This window comes from Galeopterus variegatus, unplaced genomic scaffold (assembly GCF_000696425.1).
Source record: "Galeopterus variegatus unplaced genomic scaffold, G_variegatus-3.0.2 Scaffold4675, whole genome shotgun sequence".
NCBI classification, from domain to species: Eukaryota; Metazoa; Chordata; class Mammalia; order Dermoptera; family Cynocephalidae; genus Galeopterus; species Galeopterus variegatus.
In genome coordinates, this window is record NW_007730786.1 from 74,771 (window position 1) to 82,552 (window position 7,782).

Below are 7,782 nucleotides of genomic sequence, written 5' to 3' on the forward strand. Positions count from 1 at the left end.
ACCACAACCTGGAAACTTTCCATTCAGTAATCTGGAAAAATCGTTAAGACTCACCTCATTTACTTCCCATTTCTCGTGAATTATTCTTTCATTACCTTATGTCCATTGTCTTGAACACCAAGGTTTCATATATTTTTTCCAGTTTTTTTAGTATTTCAGGTGGGAGGTTCAACCATTCCCTATAACTCCATCTTTGCCAGAAGTGCTGATCTCAGGTAAGCATTTAGAGAGGGCAGGAATCACTATGGACCTAGAATTTTTAATTTTTATTTATTTATTTTTTTCTTTTTGTCTTTTTTCGTGACCGGCAACGGATCGCAACCCTCAGTGTCGCACCCGTACCGGACCGGGACCGGCAATGGATCGCAACCCTCGGTGTTGCATCCGCACCTGCTCAGCCAGTGAGCGGCCGGTCTGTATGTGGGATCCGAACCCTCGGCGGGAGTGCCGCCGCGCTCCCAAGTGGCGCACTGTAGCAGTATGCCACCGGGCCGGCCCCAGAATTTTTAATTTTTAAACAATGTTTTTTAACATTAACATGTTGAAATTAACATTCTTATACATATGATTTTGAAAAGTTTTACCAATATTTTGAGGATAAATTACTTTGTCAAAAAGTGGGTATATTTTAATAGATATTGCCAATTTGCCTTTCCTTACCAAACTAGTACCTATCTAGAGTGAAGAGGGATTCTAAGAGGAGTTTTATGTACCTTTGTCCAGTGCTACCTACACCTTGACCCTCAGGTCAGGATACAGCAGGAGTTTTTCAGAATTATGTCCATCTATTTTTTCTCCATTACGCTACTTGTACCAGAGGGCAGATAGTGCCAAAGATGCTAGTATATTCTTTCAGAGTGTTTCTGTATTTCATTTTTAAGTATGTGATACGAAGTGGTACCACTTTCCATTTTCAATGATGCTGTCACACTATTTCTTTTTATTTATTCAGTTTTAGTACAGGGAAGTTCTGTACATTTGCATCTACCATTATTGAATAGGACCTGTGAAAGGCTGGACTTATAAATTTTTGAATGAGGGGAGCTCTTCCTGAACTAGTTATTTATCAAAAAGGGCAGTACTTCAGACGAGCAGGAAATTTGTTTTAGCAAATTTCTCAAACCTTAATGTGTATAGATCACCTAAGGATCTTGTAAAAATACAGATTCAGAATTATTAGGTCTGGGATAGAGCCCAACATCTGAAAATTCTAACAAACTCTCAGGTGATGCTGATGCTGATGCTTCTGGTCCATGGCCCACACTTTGAGTAGCAAGAATTTAGCCTTTACTTTGCAGCCCTGCACAACATTGGCAGTATTTTCTCTCCTCTGTCACATTATAAAATTGCCTTTTCAACACTCATATTTCTTCATTGAGCCCTGCTACTCATCCCTGCTACTCTCTAATTGCAAATAGGGTTTAGGGACACTTCTAAAGCCAGACGTTCACAGTGATACTGTGGCTCCAATCAAGGTGCCCTTTCTTTTGCCCTTACAGATGCACCACTTCTTTGGGGGAATTTTGTGCTCTTTGGTGCAACAGCTGTTTCCTTTCCCAGGATTCTCGCTACATTTAGCAGCCCTTATTTTTGGTTTTTGAAGCGCAGAATTATAGATGTTTCTTCACTTCACCAAAGGTGGAGCTTCCACATCTGTTTTGTATTCTTCTTGTTTTAACTTAGTTTCAGAAAGGAGAAACAAACAGAGATGTCTTGGTTCCACCCTGTTAAATTCAGAAGTTAGAAAATATTTTAAAAGAGTCCTCATACATATATTCAAACTTGCCTCCTCGTGGGAATACACCAGTCTATCACTCTTCCTGGGAAAATTAAATTTCCTTACTTGAAGGTCACATTCTTTGTAGGTCAGGTCTGCTGTATGGAGACTTTATATATGTAAACAGCCTCAATTTCCGTGCGTTCTGTCTCTGACACGTTCTGTGAGGGAGGTCTTCTTTGGAGGGTCTGAAAAGGGACTCTCTTGAAGTCCCCTGGCAAGTAAGGTCCAGGTGAGGCTCAACCATTTCTTGTCACCCCATCCCCAGCGTCTTGCTGTGGGGGTTGTTTTGGCTAACCTGCAGCCCTCTCAGGATTACTGGCAAGACAGCTTAATTACAAGTCACTTTGTACTGTGTACATTTAGCCCATGGATATTTAACTTAACCCTTACAACAGGGTCTGAGGCAGCAAGCACCCTTTAATCAATTAATATTTCTGCAGCAAAAGATAAGAATATTCACAGTAAGTGGGATGAATGTCAGTAAGTACCCTCATGTCAGTTCAGTTTTGCACTTATGTGAACCGATTCTCAACCCACCTCCACCTGGCCCCCATTCCATGGGATTTTTGTGAACTGGTCAGTTCAGTAATCTAATCTCCCTGACAGAGAGGAGACTGACCCAGGCTGGGCAGAGTGCTCCATAGCATGGACCCAATGATTAGTCCAGAGTGGGCACACAGCCTAAGCTGTAAAAAATTATAGCCCCCTGCCCCACCAGGGATTGACATGGAGGCAGACAGAGGCAGAGAGAAAGAGACATTAAAAGCTCTAAGGACCTTCTATATCTATTATTATCAGATGCCATTTCTTTCCCACCAAGAAACAGAACCTGGAGAGAATGAAACACCTGAAAGCAAAGCTGAGTTACAACTCTGATAAGTTCAGGCACTTAAATCCAGCTTGTCTGAGGCTGTGCTCTACACTTTACAGTTACGTGGGCCAACAAACACCTTTTCCCTAAACGAATTTGAGTTTGGTTTCTGCCAATCCTGACTACAGTTGCTGTTTCTGGATTTATTAACTTCACATACTCCTTCTGAATCTTTCTTTTGAAAGATGAGGATTTAACTCATCCCACCAAATGTTCCATTTTAGCTGCTCTGTTATATTTTAACATGAAATATAGCTAACCTATATTTATTATTCTATCAACTTTAGACAGATCTCTTGAATCCTCTCTATGTACGATGAGAATATTATAGCCCCTTATCCTTGCTTCAGTTTGTCATTTCTCCATCTACCTTTTACCATCCAATTTTATCAGCTATATTTTCCTTTTACACTGTTAAGTAGATATTTATGGTATAGATATACTTTAGCGATTTGTCTCTATATTTTAAATATAGAAAATAAAATAGCATTGTATTACTATCACCATGTAAATATTATTCTCTGAAGAGCAAGAGCCAAGTAATGTGTGAAGATTATATTTCTTTCTCTGCAGATCCAATGTTGTGGTCCCAGTACCCACTTAAAGGAGATTATTCTAATATCAGTCAAATGAATTTTCTTTTTCCATGTTCTAGTTACTTTCCAAAATCATGCCATATTTTATGGGGACTTGCTTTATATTGAGACCATGATATCTGGTATGGCTTTTTCTTTGTTTTTCCCAGAGCCAATAACTGCCTCTCTCCTTCCTAAGAACAAAATTTGCCACTACCATGTTGCTAAGATCTTCCAGCTTCATATGAATTCTATTTAATGGAACCCATATCATTCTTCATGAAGAATTTCTTCACTGAGTTCCTGAATTCTTAGTCTACCTGTAATTTGATCTGATTGCTTTTTATGCTTGTTGAAGAGTGATCATCCTAGTTATCACCAACACCACTCTGGGTTAGAGCCATTGTTATTGAAGACTGTACTGCTGTTTCTTCCTTTTCTATACACATTTTGCTAGAGCTAATCTTTTAAAACCCTAACAAAGGACATGAGGAAGTAAACTGAAATAAACTGGATGTCCCAAAACATCAATATTTGGCCTCATACTTTAATTATTACTGGCTGGGTATAGACTTCTAGGTTCAAAGTAATTTACCTTGTAACTTGGAAGGTGATATTCTGTATTCTATCATCAAATATTGCTGATGGGAGGGAGGGCTAAAGCTAGCTTGATTATTTGTCTTTTTTAGGTGACCTAGACATTTTTTGAAAGCTTTTAGAATGTCCTCATCTTTAGTATTCCGAAATTCCACAAGCAAGTTTCTGGATCTTTTCTTTTTTTCCTGTTGTGGTTTTCCCAACTCAGCCTGTCCAATATTCAGTGTGCTGTTTCAAGCTGAACATTCATGCCTTCCTTCAGTTTGGAAAGATTCTAAAACATTTATTCAATACCTTCTTATATTTTCCGTTTTTTTCTGGAATATAGTCAGGTGTTGGACCTTCTAAATTTCCATGTCCCTCTTTGTTCCTCATTTTCTGTCTTTTTAATTTATGTACTTGGAGAGTTTCCTTAATTGTCTTTCAGATCTTTGTTAAGTTTATTACAGCAGTAATTTTATTTTTTTAATTCTTAGTTCTGTAATCTAGTTGTTCCCTCCTTTTTTATAGCTTCCTACTGTTTAAAATGCAACAACTGTTCAAATGTCAGACTAAAATAATTTTTCTGTTTTTTCTATTATTTTATGACTTTCACCACCCTGGATTTAGTCTGCCTCTTGGTCTTTATTGTGCTGATAATTTATTTCACATGTGATGATCCTTAGCTGTCTGTTCACATTTAATAATAATATGGTTTGATTACCCTAGGTAAATGGCAAGGAATTCTTTGGATATTCTCACTGTAGGTTTGTCTCCCAGAATAGGAAGCGTTGGCAAGTCAATGAGTCCCCAAATTCCAAAAATTTGTTTTAATTTAGGCCATCAACTCTTCACTCTAGCTGCGCTAAGTTCTCCAGAAGTTCAATTTTATCCACCTTTGACCAGAACATCCAATCCCATTCCCTCCTCAGAAGAAACACTTAAAAGTGTCTGTTCACTTTTCCTAAGCATTTGCATACTTATATAAATGCAACAGAAATATATTTTTAAATATATAATACTGTGTTATTCTGCAAAATGTTCCCTTTCAACCAGTAGGTCTTTTAATGAAATCTATATTATGTCCTTTTTTTAAACTGCTGCATAGAATTTAAAATTTATTTTTAAATGATAAATAATCATCATGTATATTTATGGGTACAATGTGATGTGTTGTGCTGCTTATAATTTCTAGCCATGACTCTATTGATGGAAATTTAGATTGTTTCTAATGTTTCATGTACTAACTATACTGCCCTCGAAAGTAGCAACAGTAGTGAACATTTCAAAAACTTTATTGCCTCCAAAGTAGCAGTGATGAGTGTACTTATTTCTCCACACCACTGCCAATATTTAATATTACAATGTTTAAATTTGCATTCTTTTTTTCCTTTTTGTCTTTTTTTCGTGACCAGTAACAGGATCACAACCCTCAGTGTCACGCCCGTACCGCACTCAACCAGTGAGCGGACCAGTCTCTATATGGGATCCGAACCCTCGGCGGGAGCGCCGCACTCTACCGAGTGCACCACCGGGCGGGCCCTAAATTTGCATTCTTAATACTAGTGAGGTTAAACAGGGACTTATTTATAGGCACTCTACCGAGTGCACCACTGGGCGGGCCCTAAATTTGCATTCTTAATACTAGTGAGGTTAAACAGGGACTTATTTATAGGCCATTTGTATTTCTTCTATGATTTGCCCATTCTTATCCTTTTCACATTTTTATACTTGCTTAGCTGTCCTTTACTTATTTATAGGTGTCCTTAAATCTTTCCCTGTGTATTACATTACAAAAACGTTTCTGTCTTCCTGTTGCTTATCTTTCAACTTTTTAAAAAGCATGCTATCTTTTGATGTCAACAACTTCATAAACCTTTTCCTTTACAGTGTTTGTGTCTAATGTAGAAAGCCGTGCCCAACACCGAAGTCATAAACATGTCCTACTATAGTTTCTAATACTTTTGTTTAGTAATTTACTTTTACTTTTAGGGTTTTTTTTTGTTTGTTTGTTTGTTTGTTTTTACCTAGAACTCATTTTTTTGTGAATGGTATAAATTAAAGGTCCCATTCAATTTATTTGTAGAAGACAGGGTGGAGTGGGGAAGCCATTGGCAAGGGCTAGTAATATAATTTTCACAAAGAAAAGCTTTTAACAGCCTTGTCATCATGCCTCCTTGTTATCCCCAGCCTCTACACAAGTCAACACCAAGCCTGAACTTCTCTAGGATTGTTTTAGGCAGATTGGCTCCAATTATTAAATCCTTCTGCCATTCAAACATTTCAGGTAAAGTTTTAAAAAAAAAATTCAGGTAGCAGCTTCTGCTACATTTCATGAATGCTGTTCAAACTTTTGTCTTTTGCAAAATTTAACTCTTTCATCCACTGATGACCCTCATCTTTCTGGGGTTGTTTTTGTTTTTTGGTAACTTTTACATTGTCCTATTTAATGGGATCTGGAAGGAAGACAAAGTTGTGTACTTAGTTTTAATTGCAAAAGAAAATCTTGGTTTTCCCCAACTGAGCTAACCAGCCAACCCCTCCCAATGAAAATTCTGATATTGACAAATTGCACAGAAAGATTGTAAAAATTCATACCTCCCCACATCAGTGCATAGAAGTATCTCCTTTCTTATTTCACAATGCAAATTTTTATCAATATATTGAAAATCAGATATTTCAAAGGTATTACTTGTATTTCTTCTGAACCTAGTGAGATTCAGTACTTATCACCTGCTTATCAGTCACTAGTTTCCTCCTTATATCCTTTGCCCATGGTGGGAAGAGAAGTAACATTTTCTGATTATAGGAGCACGTTTATGTTAAGAATATGAATTTCATAAGTTATAGATGCTACAATAATTTTCTCCCATTCTAAGGTTTAAAAAAATCTTTTAACATTGTTTATATATATAATGTTTTAACATATGTTTATGATAGTATAAACATAAAAACTTTGTAAAGTTCTTATGCAGTCAAACCTATGAATTCGTGCAGGAGGGAGAGGAAGGGAGACTTCTGGATCTCATATCATGTTTATGAAGATTGTTCTCATTCCATGATTATAAAGTATTACAGTGTCCTCAATAACTTTGTTCCACATTTTTTTTTTTTTTGTCCTTTTTGAGACCGGCCGCACAGTGCTCAGCCAGTGAGCGCACCAGTCCTCCCTATATAGGATCCGAACCCATGGCAGGAGCGCTACTGCGCTCCCAGTGCCACACTCTACTGAGTGCGCCACGGGCTCGGCCCTTTGTTCCACATTTAAGTAAACCACTTGGAAGTGACTTTTATGTATAGAATGAGATTATTTTTATACAGAGCAGAATCGATTTTCTCAATACTGTCAAACCACTGATGTGAAATGTCCCTTTTATTATATAGTTTATGTATCTGTACGAATGTGTATTTGTGAATTGTATGTTCACACACATAAAATGTTTCAAACCTTGAAAAATTATTCATAGGATTTTTTTAGGCACAAAGAAACTGTAGATTAATTTGTGGGCTGCTAACATCTATATGATACTGTGCCTTCCCACAGAGGAAGATAAAATGTCTATTTCTTAAAATCTTCCTTTTCATCCTCCATTAAACTTTCATCATTCTATCTGTATCTATATTCATACATGAATTGGTTACTACATTGATTGGATACTGAAAGCCTTCAGGAATCAGTAAGTAATATAAAGAGTAAAACACGTCAGACGTAAGGGTACAGGGAGTGGTTTCAATTTTGGAGAACTGGAAAACACAAGCCCTCCTAAAAGTATTCATATTCATTTTAAACTCACCGCATACTAAACCAAACATGTTTGTGGGCAGCCAGTTTATGAGTATTGAGCTATAGTTTTGATTTCTTTTCTCCTCTAGTTTTGAAATTTTAGAAATTTAACAACATCTTGTAGTATAAATGACACAGGTTTGATACAATTCACCCATTTAGAATTTGGAAAAGGGTCAAACTTTATTTTCTATTT